This window comes from Oncorhynchus mykiss, chromosome 23 (assembly GCF_013265735.2).
Source record: "Oncorhynchus mykiss isolate Arlee chromosome 23, USDA_OmykA_1.1, whole genome shotgun sequence".
In the NCBI taxonomy this organism is placed as follows: Eukaryota; Metazoa; Chordata; class Actinopteri; order Salmoniformes; family Salmonidae; genus Oncorhynchus; species Oncorhynchus mykiss.
Window position 1 is genome coordinate 42,456,135 of NC_048587.1, and position 19,846 is coordinate 42,475,980.

The following is a 19,846-nucleotide window of genomic DNA, read 5'->3' on the forward strand; positions in this document are numbered from 1 at the left end:
ACTGTGTAAGGGGTGAGAAGTCTACAACTTTTACTAGTGACTGTATAGCCCACCAACCCCCTCTATATGCTGTCTACAAGGTTACTTAATAATACATCATACATAGCTACTATAATCTGCTTGCCTCTTAAGGGGATGGATTAGTTATTCTAGCTGACTCTCATTCTCTTGTATTTGCCATGATGGGAAAAATTGACCTAGAAATAATGACATAATGAAAATAAATGTTACTGTTTTGAATCTGTTGCTACATGACAGGGCTACAGAATGTATAATCCTTGCTCAGGTCCTCCAGCTAATTCATTTTCTGTCAGAGTGAATATTGGGTGTAGCCTATACTGTACAACACAATAGGAGAGGATAAGATGTATTCCTTGTCATATCTGTCCTTGATTCCATCCCAGCCCCATTTACTTCCTAATGGTGTAGATTATATTAGAGAGAACATGGATGGAAAAATGGAATCAGTCAGTGTCTACTCATATACTGTAGGGCTGTCGTCAAAACTAGTGCACTATGTAGGTAATTTGGTGCCATTTAGTATGCAAATAAAGCCTTATATTCATAATAGAAGGCTCTGGAACCAACTATCTAGGATATTCTATTTCTGTTCTTATTCTCTTTGCTCTGTGTTTTTCTCTGTCGATATACACTGACTGTACAAAACATTAGGGACAGCTTCCTAATATTGAGTTGCACCCCCTTTTGCACTCAGAACAGCCTCAATTCGTCGAGGCATGGACTCGACAAGGTGTTGAAAGTGTTCCACAGGGATGCTGGCCCATGTTCACTCCAATGTTTTCCACAGTTGTGTCAAGTTGTCTGGATGTCGTTGGGACCATTCTTGATACCCACGGGAACCTGTTGAGTGTGAAAAACCTAGCAGCGTTGTAGGTCATGACACAAACCGGTGCGCATGGCACCTATTACCATACCCCGTTCAAAGGCACTTAAATCTTTTGTCTTTCTCATTCACCCTCTGAATGGCACACATACACAACCATGGCTCAATTGTATCAAGGCTTGAAAAACCTTCTTTAACCTGTCTCCTCCCCTTCATCTACACTGATTGAAGTGGATTTAACAGATGACATCATTAAGGGATCATAGCATTCACCTGGATTCACCTGGTCAGTATGTCATGGAAAGAGCAGGTGTTCCTAATGTTTTGTACACTCAGTGTATATCTTCCTCTGAGGCTGTTGCTATTTTCTCTGTATAGTTACTTTATATTCCTGATATTCTGAATGATACAGTGTTGCTTGTGTCTTGTTGCCCTGGTAACAGCATGGATGGATAAAGGGGGATGGAGCAATGATTTTTAAGGTGAATAGAAGTGGTCGTCTCACAACACACGTCTCACCCCCACTCGGATCATGTTCATATGTTGTTCATAGGCTATGCTGTTTGTACCTGCATATCAAATCATTGGTATGTTGAAGCATCTATATTGGTGTTCTCTGACTGACACGCACACACTTTGTGTTATTCCTTTTCAAATGCACATGCAAAAATAAACACAACCTCCTAAATGATCATGTTCAAATACATCACAGATAACTCACAAATCCCTCTGCTGTGCTCACAGGGCAAGACAGTGATGGATTCACTGCATCAGAATTGGTAAAAATACTGTAACCTCACCCCTCCTCCTACCTACCTTCTACTCCCTATTCTGCCCTCACCACTCTCTCCTCAAACTAGACTCCAATGCTCTCCCTTCCTTTCTCTCCCATCGTCCTCTTCCCTCCCTCCACCCAACTCAGAGCGGTCTCCTGAGGGTGATGGAGGAGTAGAGAGGGCCTGCGGCAGCAGACTTAACTAGCCTCTGTGGAGCACGGGTCATTCTGCACCTAAGAAGCTGCAGCTGTGGATCACGGGTCATTCTGCACCTAAGAAGCTGCAGCTGTGGATCACGGGTCATTCTGCACCTAAGCAGATGCAGCTGTGGACCACGGGTCATTCTGCACCTAAGCAGATGCAGCTGTGGACCACGGGTCATTCTGCACCTAAGCAGATGCAGCAGTGGACCACGGGTCATTCTGCACCTAAGCAGATGCAGCTGTGGACCATGGGTCATTCTGCACCTAAGCAGCTGCAGCGTCTACCACTACCACACTCTGGTTTCCCCCCTTCAGGCCCACAGCTCTACTCTCACTCCCTCTTTCGCTCTCTCTCATTCGCTCTCCCCCTCTCTGTACGTCTCTCTCCCCTCTCTCTCTCTATCTGTATTTCTCTCTCCATCTTCTCTCCCTCTAGCCAGCTGCTCTAATGTTCTGGAACCATTCCATCTCAAGGACCCTGGAGCCTTCAATATGCGGGTGTACAACTTCTCTTAGTAGAAAAACACATCCAAATACCCCATATGTTGAATTAAATAACACACACAATAATAGATCTCTCTATGTCTAAACCATACATCCCAGAAGCTGAAAACTGATGCATTGCACCAAATACAACAACCTCTCCCTCAACGTGATCAAGACAAAGGAGATGATTGTGGACTACAGGAAAAGGAGGACCGAGCACACCCCCATTCTCATTGTGGAGCAGGTTGAGAGCTTCAAGTTCCTTGGTGTCCACATCACCAACAAACTATCATGGTCCAAACACACCCAGCAGTCGTGAAGAGGGCACAACAAAGCCTATTCCCCCTCAGGAGACTGAAATTATTTTACATGGGTCCTCAGAGCCTCAAAATATTCTATAGCTACACCATCGAGAGCATCCTGACTGGTTGCATCACTGCCTGGTATGGCAACTGCTCGGCCTCCGACCACAAGGCACTACAGAGGGTAGTGTACATTGGCCCCAGTACATCACTGGGGCCAAGCTTCCAGCCATCCAAGCTTCCAGCCATTGAGATTCTTCAAATAGCCACCCTCTGCCTTGATGACAGCTTTGCACACTCTTGGAATTCCCTTATACAGTGGGGCAAAAAATAATTTAGTCAGCCACCAATTGTGCATGTTCTCCCACTTAAAAAGACGAGAGAGGCCTGTAATTTTCATCATAGGTACACTTCAACTATGACAGACAAAATGAGAGAAAAAAATCCAGAAAATCACATTGTAGGATTTTTTATGAATTTATTTGCAAATTATGGTGGAAAATAAGTATTTGGTCAATAACAAAAGTTTATCTCAATACTTTGTTATATACCCTTTGTTGGCAATGACAGAGGTCAAACGTTTTCTGTAAGTCTTCACAAGGTTTTCACACACTGTTGCTGGTATTTTGGACCATTCATCCATGCAGATCTCCTCTAGAGCAGTGATGTTTTGGGGCTGTTGCTGGGCAACACGGACTTTCAACTCCCTCCAAAGATTTTCTATGGGGTTGAGATCTGGAGACTGGCTAGGTCACTCCAGGACCTTGAAATGCTTCTTACGAAGCCACTCCTTCGTTGCCCGGGCGGTGTGTTTGGGATCATTGTTATGCTGAAAGACCCAGCTACGTTTCATCTTCAATGCCCTTGCTGATGGAAGGAGGTTTTCACTCAAAATCTCACGATACATGGCCCCCTTCATTCTTTCCTTTACACGGATCAGTCGCCCTGGTCCCTTTGCAGAAAAACAGCCCCAAAGCATGATGTTTCCACCCCCATGCTTCACAGTAGGTATGGTGCTCTTTGGATGCAACTCAGCATTCTTTGTTCTCCAAACACGACGAGTTGAGTTTTTACCAAAAAGTTATATTTTGGTTTCATCTGACCATATGACATTCTCCCAATCTTCTTCTGGATCATCCAAATGCTCTCTAGCAAACTTCAGACGGGCCTGGACATGTACTGGCTTAAGCAAAGGGGGCAAGTCTGGCACTGCAGGATTTGAGTCCCTGGCGGCGTAGTGTGTTACTGATGGTAGACTTTGTTACTTTGGTCCCAGCTCTCTGCAGGTCATTCACTAGGTCCCCCCGTGTGGTTCTGGGATTTTTGCTCACCGTTCTTGTGATCATTTTGACCCCACGGGGTGAGATTTTGCGTGGAGCCCCAGATCGAGGGAGATTATTCAGTGGTCTTGTATGTCTTCCATTTCCTAATAATTGCTCCCACAGTTGATTTCTTCAAACCAAGCTGCTTACCTATTGCAGATTCAGTCTTCCCAGCCTGGTGCAGGTCTACAATTTTGTTTCTGGTGTCCTTTGACAGCTCATTGGTCTGGGCCATAGTGGAGTTTGGAGTGTGACTGTTTGAGGTTGTGGACAGGTGTCTTTTATACCGATAACAAGTTCAAACAGGTGCCATTAATATAGGTAACGAGTGGAGGACAGAGGAGCCTCTTTAAAGAAGAAGTTACAGGTCTGTGAGAGCCAGAAATGTTGCTTGTTTGTAGGTGACCAAATACTTATTTTCCATCATAATTTGCAAATAAATTCATTAAAAATCCTACAATGTGATTTTCTGGATTTTTTTTCTCATTTTGTCTGTCATAGTTGAAGTGTACCTATGATGACAATTACAGGCCTCTCTCATCTTTTTAAGTGGGAGAACTTGCACAATTGGTGGCTGACTAAATACTTTTTTGCCCCACTGTATGTGTATTCAAGTAGTCAAATGTTTAGTATTTGGTCCCACATTCCTAGCACGCAATGATTACATCAAGCTTGTGACTACAAACTTGTTGGATGCATTTGCTGTTTAATTTTGGTTGTCTCAGATTATTTTGTGCCGAATAGAAATGAACGGTAAATAATGTAGTGTGTCATTTTAGAGTCACATTTATTGTAAATAAGAATTGAATATGTTTCTAAATGCTTCTACATTAATGTGGATGCTTCCATGTTTCCGGATAGGCCTGAATGAATCGGGAATAATGATGAGTGGGAAAGTTACAGATGCACCAATATCATACCTCCAAGACACGCTAACCTTATACCTTTACAATAACACAGGCATTTATCTTTTTTCCTTTCTTTTTGACCAGGGCCCATAGGCTGCCATTTGGGAATAATGTGACACTTTGGACGTAGACTATGTCTCTGTAATGAGATTCTTCATAATCATACTAAATGTGTCCATACCAAGTCATTTTAACCAAGTCATTTTAACTAGCCCATGTGGAACATGTGTCATTCTGCACCTAAGCAGCTGCGGAGTCTACCACTACCACACTCTGGTTGTCCCCGTGGGCCCACAGCTCTCCTCTCTCTCCCCCACTCTCTCACACTCTCGGTCTCTTTTGCTCAAGCGAAATGTGTCCTTACAAAGTCATTTTACATTAGGCCTTCAGGGTAGTCAGAATCAGAAACACTTAATTTGGAGGAAGTATGCAGTGAGTGTAATGAAACTATAAAATGTTAAAGATGCAGTAAGTCATGTCAGAAGCTTGCAGATTCATCACTTACCAACAACAGCTGCAAATTCCAAATATAGCTGGAAGCAGCAATGAACGGGGTTCACAGGAAAACATTACCATGTTTACCTCACAATACCACAAGGATGACAGAAGTGAAGTTTGGTCTATTTTGTGTAAATTATTTAAATCCCAGTTGGTACACCACATTAGCATTTCAAAATACACTCTCACAGATGTAATATGCTGACTGCGCAAGTGGTCCAGTTTCACATTTCCCCTCCAAAAAAAATAAACTTTCACTATGGTCAAATCACATAATAGGGCAACAATATGTGATCATACAGATATACTAACCACGATATTTCACATTGTTCGTCTGTATAATTTAAATCTAACATTTGCATGAGGCAAGGTCCACTTGATCAATACTTATTACTCTAATATCCAGTGTTGCCACTGGTGCCAATGACATCTATAGCGCCACCAAATGTTCTGGTGCAGCCATCTAAGGTTGCAGTGACTTTATATTCACACCGCTTCTAAGGACATACTGGGGTCCGACATTATTGACACACTTGGTAAATATGAGTAAAAGTGACTGTGTAAATAAATAATTCCAATACTGAGCTATATTGTTTGCAAAAAAAAGGGGGGGGGGGGGTTATATTATTTTATACTAATACAATTGGTTGTGTAACAGTTGTTAAAGTACTATGTGAATGTCACCAGATTCATATATCAATATGTTGTGTTGATTTGCCATGCATGCCTGCATCCTGGGAGAAGGGGAGTGTGTACTTACGTTTTGCCCGGCGTGCTCGTGCTCAAATCATTTTGATGCACTGAGAGAGGTAGGCACGCTTTTTCTGTCATCAGAAAAGTTTGATTATTTTAAGTACAAAGTCATACACACAGTGTTTGTTCATGAATAATGATGTATATTTAGAGGTTACTCATAAGTGGATGGTATTGTTAAGATGCACTTGTAATTGTACTTTTTAGGATGATATCAACATTCTGAATTCAACATGTGGTTAATAGCTAGCTAAGGTATTAGCAGGCTATTGTATGTGTGAACGATGGCTAGCTCCTCGAATGATCCCAATCCCTCCTATTGTGCATCTGTTGTAGAAAGAGGCGACGATTCTCAGAACAGATGTGCTCTACAAATGTTTTATTTTATTTTGGATGCAGGTATGTGGTTTTATCTATGTAAAATATATGTTATGTGTTGATGCATAATAAGGAGAGTGTGTACTAATTTTTGTATTCAGAAATCATTTTGATGCACTTTGAGAGAAAGAGGCAACGATTCGCAGAATATATGTGCTCTACAAATGTTTTATTTCCATTTGGATGCAGATGCAGGATGCAGAGAGTCAGTTCTGCTTAATTAAAACTACCTGATCTCCAAAGTCCACGTCTATAGTCTCAATCAACCACACACAACGCAGAGTTACAGCGGTGCAGTATAGCACCGGCTACACTTGGACAAAGAGATTTTGTTAAAAATATATATATATTTTTCTCAAAAAGGTAGGGGTCAATACCTTTTAATACCTCACCTTATAGGGATAACTGCACTGGGCTTGTTTCTAAAAGGTTTTCTGAGTTGGAGAACACATTGGGAGGGATATTAGATTATTCCTCACTACAGAGTCCTTCCAGATCCTTGATATCCTTTGTCTGTACTTATGGACTACCCTCTTCCATTCAAACCACAAGTTTTCAAGTCCAGAGACTGAGATGGTTATTGTTATTATTGATGGTTATTGTCTTGCTGGAAGATCCACTTGTGGCCAAGTTTTAAAATCCTGGAAGCGGCAACCAGGTTTTTGGCTAGAATATCCTGGTACTGGGTAAAGTTCATGAATTCGGGGACCTTAACAAAGGCCCTAGGACCAGTGGATGCAACATAGCCCTTTTTAACATCAATGATCCACCAACATATTTTATAGTAGGTAAGGGGTTCTTTTCTGCTCATGCATTCTCATTTTGACACCAAATCCACCACTGGTGTGTGTGGCCAAAGATCTCAATTTTCATGTCATCCAACAAACGTAAATGCTTGGAGTTTGCTTTACGGCATTGGCACTTGGATTGAAACCAGTGCTTTGGTCAGATTACATGAAAATAAAGTTCTTTAGCCATGCACACCAGTGGTGGGTTATTTCTTTTTTTGTATTTTTGATTTTCATACGATTTAATTGTATATTTTATCAACAATACAAACACATACAAATTACATCATACAAGCATCACTACAAACACCTGCCCAGACCCACTAGCCCCAACCCCTATTTTTTTTTAAATGAAGGAGAAGCGAGAAAGAGAAAGCTATATTTCATTTTGTTTTTCACTTTCACTTATTTAGTTAATGAATTCAGCTACTCGAGCTAGTTTAGCCTTCTCAAACACCGAGCTCAAACAGAGAGAGATGCTGTTACCTAGCTGGCTATGGCTATCCAACACTGAAACTCAAGGTACTGTAAGCCTATTTATTTATTGCCACTAGGGCCCACCGGTGAAACTGCTAAACTGCTTGTTAACTGTACACTATACTGCATGATTGCAGTGGGTTTACTAACGTGTTAATTCTAGAAGCTATGCTATTGACTTGACATTAGCTAATATGGTGACAACGTGTGGGTTGTGTGTAGCGATTTGCATTTATAATATGAAGGTTCGGCTTGGATTTTTTTTTTTGTCTGGTCACAGACAGCTGATGTGTTGTGCACTGCAGTCCACAAGCGAAGCTAAAAGGTGAGAGGAGGAGAGCAGATACAAGAAGGAACTATACAACAATCTGGCTGCTATGAAAGTGAACCTTGTTGGCGTGTGATCCGGGGTGTATTGATTCCACTGATTCTATTGAAAAATGTTTCTTAAATTGGAAGCAAGCGGAAACAAAACTGGGATAAACATACGTGAATTTGTCCAATAGAAGCTCTCGTTATCGACTGTTGGACTAATGTTTACACCCTAGATCAGCTACTATAGATGCAGGCAAGATTATGCAAGGCGTTATTGAATATCTCAGTGTTTGTCACCTTGATGACTCAAATTTATATCAACCTGTGCACCTACGTTGTAAACTTTCATAGGCTAGGTTGTAGCAACCTCATGATGGGTATAGGGAAATGTGAGTTTCATGTAGTGGCCTATATCTATCAATGTTACATTGAGCTGGGTGAATGGAATATAAATGACAGTCATCCAATATAAATAAGGCCATGCTCATCAATAAAAAATAAAAAAAATCATCCTCCCTCATAAAACAGCACCGACCACCACTGTATTCCATACACAGTGATTCACATTGGGGACATTTATTTGACCTTGGAACACGCCCAGATTTAATTCAAATGGCACTTAAATGTGAACAAATGAGTCATTGTTAAATGTTTCGCAATTATTTTTCATATATCATAAGAGGTTATTAATAACTTTCTACTATTAAATTAAATTTTATTAGCCACATGCGCCAAATAAAAGGTAGACCTTACAGTGAAATGTTTACTTACGAGCCCGTAACCAACAATGTAAAAACACCAACGAAAAAAAACACTCACCAAAGCTAATGTACCAAATGAACATACAACGTGCACAAACACGGAACATAGCCTGGCGCGTCACAATAACCACATAACAATAAACAATTTCACACAAAGACATGGAGGGGAACAGAGGAATAAATACATGCAGTGTGATTAGGGAATGACAACCAGGTGTGCAGGGAACAAGACAAAACAAATGGAACAATGAAAAATGGAGCGGCGATAGCTAGAAAGCCGGTGAAGTCGACTGCCGAACGCCGCCCGAACAAGGAGAGGAGCCAACTTTGGCGGAAGTCGTGACAAATAGATCAAAAAGAAAACTTTAGATCTCCCCTATGAGACCCTCTCCGGGATGCCGTCTTCTGGTGTTCTGGGTCTGGCAGTATCCTGTCGGGCACAAAACTGAACACCCTCTTCTTACCTCTGCAACACTCACCCATACCACGGGAGTCCTTTCTTCCCCCTTCCTCCTGTGTGCTGCCCTTCTGGCAGCTTTATGGGCCTTGCACAGCTGGTGAGCAATCCGCCCTTGATTACTCACTAGCTCCCAATCAGCCCCAATTAGTCCTGGCTGGAGAGCCCGTTGAGACCTGGCACGTCCAGCAGATGGAGCCATCGCCTTGTGATGTATACTCCATCTGTTACCAGGCCTCGACGAGTCTCCCCCTGGTGGCTGACCTGCTGTACACCACAATATATACAGCCTGGTACAATCCAATGACAGAGCACACGGAACACACATCTACAGTTGAAGTCGGAAGTTTACATAAACTTAGGTTGGAGTCAATAAAACTCGTTTTTTCAACCACTCCACAAATTTCTTGTCATTAACAAATTATAGTTTTGGCAAGTTGGTTAGGACATCCACTTTGTGCATGACAAGTAATTTTTCCAACAATTGTTTACAGGCAGATTATTTCACTTATAATTCACTGTATCACAATTCCAGTGTGTCAGAAGTTTACATACACTAAGTTGACTGTGCCTTTAAACAGCTTGGAAAATTCCATAAAATGATATCATGGCTTTAGAAGCTTCTGATAGGCTAATTGACATCAATTGAGTACCTGTGGAATTATTTCAAGGCCTACTTTCAAACTCAGTGCCTCTTTGGTTGACATCATGGGAAAATCCCAGAAATCAACCAAGACCTCAGAAAAAATTGAACGTGAAGGTACCACGTTCATCTGTACAAACAATAGTGCACAAGCATAAACACCATGGGATCATGCAGCCGTCAAACCGCTCAGGAAGGAGACGTGTTCTGTGTCCTAGAGATGAACGTACTTTGGTGCAAAAAGTGCAAAAGTGCAACAGCAAAGGACCTTGTAAAGATGCTGGAGGAAACAGGTAAAAAAAAGTATCCATACCCACAGTAAAACGAGTCTTATATCGACATAACCTGAAAGGCCGCTCAGCAAGGAAGAAGCCACTGCTCCAAAACTGCCATAAAAAAGCCAGACTACTACTACAAAGATCATACTTTTTGGAGAAATGTCCTCTGGTCTGATGAAACAAAAATAGAACTGTTTGGTCATAATGACCATCGTTATGTTTGGAGGAAAAAGGGGGAGGCTTGCATGCCAAAGAACACCATCCCAACCATGAAGCACGGGGGTGGCAGCATCATGTTGTGGGGGTGCTTTGCTGCAGGAGGGACTGGTGCACTTCACAAAACAGATGGCATCATGAGGGAGGAAAATGATGTGGATATACTGAAGCAACATCTCAAGACATCAGTCAGGAAGTTAAAGCTTGGTTGCAAATGGGTCTTCCAAATTGACAATGACCCCAAGCATACTTCCAAAGTTGTGGCAAAATGGCTTAAGGACAACAAAGTCAAGGTATTGGAGTGGCCATCACAAAGCCCTGACCTCCATCCTATAGAAAATTTGTGGGCAGAACTGAAAAAGCGTGTGCGAGCAAGGAGGCCTTACAAACCTGACTCAGTTACATACACTCAATACTAATTGAGTATATGTAAACTTCTGGCCTACTGGGGATGTGATGAAATAAATCATTTTCTCTACTATTATTATGACATTTCACATTCAGGTTAGATATTACTGCACGGTCGGAACCAGAAGCACAAACATTTCGCTACACTCGCATTAACATCTGCTAACATCTGTATGTGACCAATAAACATTTATTTGATTTGAGGGAATTTTTTCTTGGATTAAATGTCAGGAATTGTGAAAAACTGAGTTTAAATGTATTTGACTAAGGTGTATGTAAACATCCGACTTCAACTGTATATATTTTTTTTGCTACAGAAAGCCTCTTTCTCTCTCCTCTCAAAGAATTTACATGTAATGCATTTTCAGTCGTAACAGGTGGTAATGTATGTGATGATGAATAGACTCGTGCAAATATGTACTTGGATCATTGAAAAGCTCTATATAAAATCTATGTATTATTGTTATTATTATTGTTAATAATAAAGAGTTCCAAACCTCTCTACCAATTAGAGCTAGTTTTCCATTTTCAGTTCCTCACTCAGACCATTCCCAGACAGTAATAGCAAAATTATTGGTATTTTAGTATGTTCCCATTTGAATGGAAAACTATTACAGTAAGATACTAAATTGTTACCTTCAAATGATTTGATATTGAATTATTTTATTACTTTTTCAAGACTGCATCTCCTACCTCTCTTCCTATACAGTCTGCAGTATCCGGCCTCACCCAGGTTTGGAACTCTTTACAGGACTCAGAAATCAAACGTCTACTGTTTGCTGATGATCTGGTGCTTCTGGCCCCAACCTAGGATGGCCTACAGCAGCAACTAGATCTCCTGCACATATTCTGTCAGACCTGGGACCTGGCATTAAGACACAAATAATGGTGTTTCAAAAAAGGTCCAGTAGCCAAGACAACAAATTCAAATTATCTAGATACTGTTGCCCTAGAGCACAGCAAATTACACCTACCTTGGCCTAAACATCACCACCACAAGTACCTTCCACACGGATGTTAACTATCTAAGAGACAAGGCAAGAAAGACCTTCTATGCTATCAAAAGGAACATAAAACTCAACATCCCAATTAGGATCTGGCAAAAAATACTTCAATCAGTTATCGGACCCATTGCCCTCTATGGTTGTGAGATCTGGGGTCGACTCACCAACCAAGAAGACAAACCCAATTGAGACTTGGCATGCAGGATTCTGCAAAATAATATACTGTGTGTACAGCGCAAAACCGCAAACAAGAAATATGACTATATCCACTAGTTATCAAAATCCAGAAAAGACCTGTTAAATTCTACAACCACCTAAAATGAAGCGATGCCCACATATTCCACCACAAAGCCCTCACGTACAGAGAGGTTATCTAGAGAAGAGTCGCCTCAGCCAGCTGGTTCTGGGGCTCTGTTCACAAACACAAATGGACCCTACGGGACATTAACATATTTAGACCCAACCAAATCAGGAGAAAGCAAAAAAATAATTTTTGACACACTGGAAATAATCAACCAAAAAACAGAGCAAATTGGAATGCTATCTGGCCCTAAATGGAGAGTACACAGAGGAAGAATACCTGAACACGGTGACTGACCCCAAATTAAGAAAATCCTTTACTAATTGCAGACTCAGTGAGCATAGCCTGGCTATTGAGAGAGGACTTCCTAACCTCCAGCCAAATGTATGACCACATTAGGCACATCATTCCCACAGACACACAAAGAATTTGAAAACAAATAAAACATTGATAAACTCCCATTTCTGTTAGGCGAAATACCGCAGTGTGCAATCACAGCAGCAATACAACCTATATACATCTGTTTATTTTCCCTTTCACACTTCAACTATTTGCACATAGCCAATAATAACAATTTAAATGTCAACATTATTATAAAACTTTTGTGCGTGCAATGTTTACTGATTGTTTATTGTCTTGGCATGGGAAACATATGTTTCCCAGTGAAAGAGAGAGAAAGCGTGTGTGAGAGAGCGAGACAAACACTCCAGTCTGGGGCTGGGCAACTCAACATTAGCAAGAACTGATGATTTCGGTATGTTTCATCATTCTTCTAACACACACTCCTTGTCTCCTCATCCAATCTATCATTTGCACTTCAAGCACTATCTTACTTGCACCAGAGAGATGGATGTTATTATTTTTCTCCAGAACATAGTGTATGTAGGCCAGGGTTATTAGACAGTCAGGGCTTCAAAGAGAGGAGGCACTCCCTATGGATTGCCATGTGCTGTAAAGAGAATACCATATGCATTTGGACTTTGTGTGTCACTGGTTTTAGTCAACTAACATTGCTATCCATGCGAATACAATTTCACTTACTTTTTCAGCACAGTTTTTGTAAGAGTTCTCAAATTACTAGTAATCTCTACAATTGGTACAACTAACTCTCTCTCTCTCTGCCACTAGAGGTCAGCAGATGGCAGCTGTTCACAATGCCATGTTCAGACTTATGGTCAATACAACAAACAAAGTATATTACTCATGGACAAACATCTTTAGCAGGTATAAAGGTTACCTAGTTATATTCTGTAAGTCACAAAAACGTCACTTGATCACATGCAAACCTGGTATCACAACAAATGTGAAACCTGATGGATTGGATATTAGGTACTGTAATGAGTAACCACCAACGTTGAATAAAATGTACCAGAGAATGGTATTGTAGCTGGCTGGTGGGAGGTTAAGGATGATAGTAGAGTAAAGAGCAGAACTCAAGGTTTGACTTTCCCTAACCTGCAAAGACAGGACAGTCTTTACTCATTTGAATACAGCCTGTATTCATTTTCACCCTGTCCAGGTTCTCACGCTGCACTACACCACCTCCAGCTGCCAGACGTTTAACATTTGGCAAACACTGTTGCTGAAGTGTAATACATGACTCTTGCTGAGACAGATCTTTCCCTGTTGGCTGACAACTCTGTCAGACCCAGATGGTCAGTTACACAATGTTATTCCTCTCCTCCTCCCCTCTCTACTCCAGAGTTCTCTGACATGGTCAAGCTGGAGAAGAAACCCAGGAAGTATAGGTCAGAGAAGGCTCATTTTTAAATGTGTGAATGCTTTACTTTTCAGACAAAACAAAAGCGATGAAAGGTGGATATCGAGGAGTGAGGCACACTCTTTGGTTCGCCTACTAACAATTGACATCTAAGGACCACTCGGTTTCCGGGTTCGGAGAAGAGGGGACGGAGCAGAGCGGGTGGAGGACGGACTTTTGCCCAAATGAGAAAAGGCCAGGGTTGACTACATGGGTGGCTATTATTTTCTCATCTCCAAAAAGAATGAGGAAACTGTAGTACTGGTGTAATACTTTCTGAAGTGCCGTAATTTCTCCTGTGTGTACTGTACTTTGTGTCTGCGTCATGATATTAGCCATTTGGGAGCAGAGAGAAAACAGCAGTGTGACCACATTACTGTACTTTATACCCAGACTTGTCTTGTCTGTACAGAACACATTTGTTAACAGTGGATTAAATATTAAAGGGCATGGTTTTCACGTGATCAGGGTAGTATATTCTCACAGGCAGGACGCCAAGACAAAACAAAATGTACTCCAACCAACCAAGCTGAAGACATTAAACTCTACATCAAATATATGCTTTCATAAAGTATTCACACCCCTTGACTTATTCCACATTTTATTGTTACAGCCTGAATTTAAAATTGATTAAATTGCTATTTTTTTCACTACCTTACACACAATACCCCATAATTTCAAAGTGTTCAAAGAGTTCAAGATGTTAAAAGTTTGTTTTATTCACTGCTTTAGCATACTCTGCAGACCCGGATGTCCTAGCCGTGTCTGAATAATGGCTTAGGAAGACCACCAAAAACCCTGAAATTTCCATCCCTAAATATAAAATTTTCCGACAAGATAGAACTGCCAAAGGGGGCGGTGTTGCAATCTACTGCAGAGATAGCCTGCAGAGTTCTGTCTTACTATCCAGGTCTGTACCAAAACAATTTGAGCTTCTACTTCTAAAAATCCACCTTTCCAGAAACAAGTCTCTCACCGTTGCCGCTTGCAATAGACCACACTCTGCCACCAGCTGTGCCCTGGACACCATATGTGAATTGATTGCCCCCCATATATCTTCAGAGCTCGTGCTGCTAGGTGACCTAAACTGGGACATGCTTTACACCCCGGCCATCCTACAATCTAAGCTTAATGCCCTCAATCTCACACAAATGATCAATGAACCCACCAGGTGCAACCCCAAATCCGTTAACACGGGCACCCTCATAGATATCATCCTAACCAACTTGCCCTCCAAATACACCTCTGCTGTTTTCAACCAAGATCTTCCTCACCATCTTAAATAAACATGCCTCATTCAAAAAATGTAGAACCAGGAACAGATATAGACCTTGGTTCTCTCCAGACGTGACTGCCCTTGACCAGCATAAAAACATCCTGTGGCATCCTGCATTAGCATCGACTAGCCCCCGTGATATTCAACTTTTTAGGGAAGTTAGGAACAATTATACACAGGCAGTTAGGAAAGCTAATTCTTGCTTTTCAAGCAGAAATTTGCATCCTGTATCACAAACTCAAAAAGTTCTGGGACGCTGTAAAGTCCATGGAGAATAAGAGCACCTCCTCCCAGCTGCCTACTGCACTGAGATTAGGAAACACTGTCACCACTGATAAATCCACTATAATTGAGAATTTTAAAAGGCATTTTTCTACGGCTGGCCATGCTTTCCACCTGGCTACCCCTACCCCGATCAACAGCCCTCCACCACCCACAGCAACTCGCCCAAGCCTCCCCATTTCTCCTTCACCCAAATCCAGAGAGTTGATGTTCTGAAAGAGCTGCAAAATCTGGACCCCTACAAATCAGCCGGGCTAGACAATCTGGACCCTCTCTTTGTAAAATTACCTGCCGAAATTGCTGCAACCCCTATTACTAGCTTGTTCAACATGTCTTTCGTACTGTCTGAGATCCCCAACGATTGGAAAGCTGCTGCAGTCATCCCCCTCTTCAAAGGGGAGACACTCTAGACCCAAACTGCTACAGACCTATATCTACCCTACCCTGCCTTTCTAAGGTCTTTGAAAGCCAAGTTAACAAACAGATTACCGGCTATTTCGAATCCCACCGTACCTTCTCTGCTATACAATCTGGTTTCAGAGTCGGTCATGGGTGCACCTCAGCCACACTCAAGGTCCTGAACGATATCATAACCATAACCATAACCACCATCGATAAGATACAATACTGTGCAGCCGTATTCATCGACCTGGCCAAGACTTTCGACTCGGTCAATCACAACATTCTTATTGGCAGACTCAACAGCCTTGGTTTCTCAAATGATTGCATCGCCTGGTTCACCAACTACTTCTCTGATAGAGTTAAGTGTGTCAAATCGGAGGGCCTGTTGTCGGGACCTCTGGCAGTCTCTGTGGGGGTGCCACAGGGTTAAATTCTTGGGCCGACTCTCTTCTCTGTATACATCAATGATGTCGCTCTTGCTGCTGGTGATTCTTTGATCCACCTCTACGCAGACGACACCATTCTGTATACTTCTGGCCCTTCTTTGGACACTGTGTTAACTAACCTCTAGATGAGCTTCAGTGCCATACAACTCTCCTTCCGTGGCCTCCAACTGCTCTTAAATGCAAGTAAAACTAAATGCATGCTCTTCAACCGATCGCTGCTCACACCCACCCGCCCGTCCAGCATCACTACTCTGGACGGTTCTGACTTAGAATATGTGGACAACTACAAATACCTAGGTGTCTGGTTAGACTGTAAACTCTCCTTCCAGACTCACATTAAACATCTCCAATCCAAAATCAAATCTAGAATCGGCTTCCTATTTCGCAACAAAGCATCCTTCACTCAAGCTGCCAGATACCCTCAAAAAACTGACCATGCTACCGATCCTCGACTTCAGCGATGTCATTTACAAAATAGCCTCCAACACTCTACTCAGCAAACTGGATGTAGTCTATCACAGTGCCATCCGTTTTGTCACCAAAGCCCCATATACTACCCACCACTGCGACCTGTACGCTCTCTTTGGCTGGCCCTCGCTTCATACTCGTCGCCAGACCCACTGGCTCCAGGTCATCTACAAGTCTCTACTTGGTAAAGCCCCGCCTTATCTCAGCTCACTGGTCAGCATAGCAACACCCACCCGTAGCACGAGCTCCAGCAGGTATATCTCACTGGTCACCCCCAAAGCCAATTCTTCCTTTGGCCGCCTCTCCTTCCAGTTCTCTACTGCCAATGACTGGAACAAACTGCAAAAATCACTAAAGCTGGAGACTTATCTCCCTCACTAGCTTTAAGCACCAGCTGTCAGAGCAGCTCACAGATCACTGCACATGTACATAGCCCATCTGTAAATAGCCCATCCAACTACCTCATCCCCATACTGTATTTATTTATTTATCTTGCTCCTTTGCACCTCAGTATCTCTACTTGCACATTCATCTTCTGCACATTCTACCATTCCAGTGTTTAATTGCTATATTGTAATTACTGTGCCACCATGGACTATTTATTGCCTTACCTCCCTTGTCCTCCCTCATTTGCGCATGCTGTATATAGACTTTTTCTACTGCATTATTGATTGTATGTTTGTTTATTCCATGTGTAACTCTGTGTTGTTGTATACTGCTTTGCTACTGCTTTTCGCAGTTGCAAATGAGATCTTGTTCTCAACTAGCCTACCTGGTTAAATAAAGGTGAAAAAAGTGGAATTATGTTTTTCATCATTTTTAACAATTCATTAAAAATGAAAAGCTGAAATGTCTTGGGTTGATCAGTATTACACCCATTATTATGGCAAGCCTAAATATGTTCAGGAGTAACGTTTTGCTTAACAAGTCATATAATAAGATGATGTTTAACTGGATTTTTTGAATGACTACCTCATCTCTGTACCCCACACACAGATCATTTGAAGGTCCCTCAGTCAAGCAGTGAATTTCAAACACAGATTAAACCACAAAGACCAGGGAGGGTTTCCAACAAAGAAGGGCACCAATTGGTAAATGGTTACAAATAAAAAATAAAGCAGACATTGAATAATCCTTTGGGCAGGGTGAAGATATTAACTATACTTTGGATGGTGTATCAATTCACCCAGTCACTTCAAAGATACAGGCGTTCTTCCTCACTCAGCTGACATAGAGGAAGGAATCTGCTCAAATATTTCACCATGAGTTTAATGGCTGTGATAGGAGAAAACTGAGGATAGATCAACAACATTGCAGTTAATTCACATTACTAACTTAATTGACAGAGTGAAAAGAAGGAAGCCTGTACAGAATAAAAACTATTCCAAAACATGCATCCTGTTTGCAACAAAGCACTAAAGTAATACTGCAAAATATTTGACAAAGTAATTCACTTTTTGTCCTGAACACATATTGTTATGTTTGGGACAAATCCAATACATTACTGAGTACCACTCTCCATATTTTCAAGCATAGTGGTAGCTAGCTGCAAGAAATTATATGTATGCTTGTAATCGTTAAGGACTGGGGAGTTTTTCAGGATAAAAAAATAAACGGAATGTAGCTAAGCACAGGCAAAATCCTAGAGGAAAATCTGGTTCAGTCTGCTTTCCAGCAGACACTGGGATATGAAATTACCTTTCAGCAGGAAAATAACCTAAAACACAAGGCCAAATCTACACTGGTTGCTTACCAAGAAGACAGTGAATGTTCCTGAGTGGCCGAGTTACAGTTTTGACCTAAATTGGCTTGAAAATCTATGGAAAGACCTGAAAATGGTTGTCAGCAATGATAAACAATCAATTTGACAGAGCTTGAAGAATTTAGAAAATAATAAATGGGCAAATATTGCACAATCCAGGTGAGGAAAGCTCTTAGAGACTTTTGTATGTCTCTTAGAGACTTTTGTATGTCTCTTAGAGACTTTTGTATGTCTCTTAGAGACTTTTGTAGACTCACAGGCCAAAGGTGATTCTAACATCGACTCGGGGGGTTGAATACTTATCCAACAAGATACATTAGTGCATAATTTTGTATATGTTTTTTAAACAAATGTTCAAATTTTTCTTCCACATCAAAGTGTTTCGTGTAGATTGTTGACTAAATCTATTTTAATCCTCCTTTGTAACACAACATGTGGAAAAAAGTCAAGGGGTGTGGATACTTTCTGAGGGCACTGTACAGGCTGTTAAAGCCTTAATACAAAACTGCTCAATGGTGGCGTGTGTTCCTAATCTGCTTTTCCTTACAACCTATTAACACTATTGCCTGCTTTGGAGGTGCATTACTTATGTTCAGAATACTAACATGACATTCTATCAAAATAGAAATACAAGACATAAACTTGAATTCTCAATTTCTTTATAGATTTCTATTACATTAAACACATCCACGCTAAAAATTGCATTATGGGAGGAACTCCCTCCACCCAATTCCCCCTGTTAATGAACAACAACAAAAAAGTTTACCACATCTTCTGTACACATTAAAAAGTCATGTCTGATGTGAGTCTTCCGTAGAGGAAAACCGGAACCATTTAATGTCATTGTTAAAGGATTGTTATTCTAAAAAGACATACAACAAAAATGTCAGATAAGCTAATTCATTGATTCTGTTGTAGGGTCTTTGGTTTCTTTACCCTGCACCACATATATTTTGTGCACATTTTGAGTGAGCCTTGGTAGGTGTTACCATTTTCCACATACATGTCCACTTCCCATGTGGAGGTGACCATGCAAAGTCTCAGTCAGAGATCAATCTCTATGGTCACAGTGACCAGATTCATCTAATGTTCTTCTCAGGTCCTGAATGACCTCATTCATCAGGCATCAATATTCAGCAGAAACAATGATACTTCTGTGACTATTGTCACTATTCATTCTGGGTCATGCTCATTAGGGTACAGCATAGCAAAATGTTTTGCAACGGAAAACTAAAAGAAATGTTTCTTATTGGAGGAGTTTAAGTAGTCCTTCCTTTTTTCAGTCAATTTTCTTCTGGTTGGTGCCTAACGAATCCAGCCCTGAGCTAGCTTT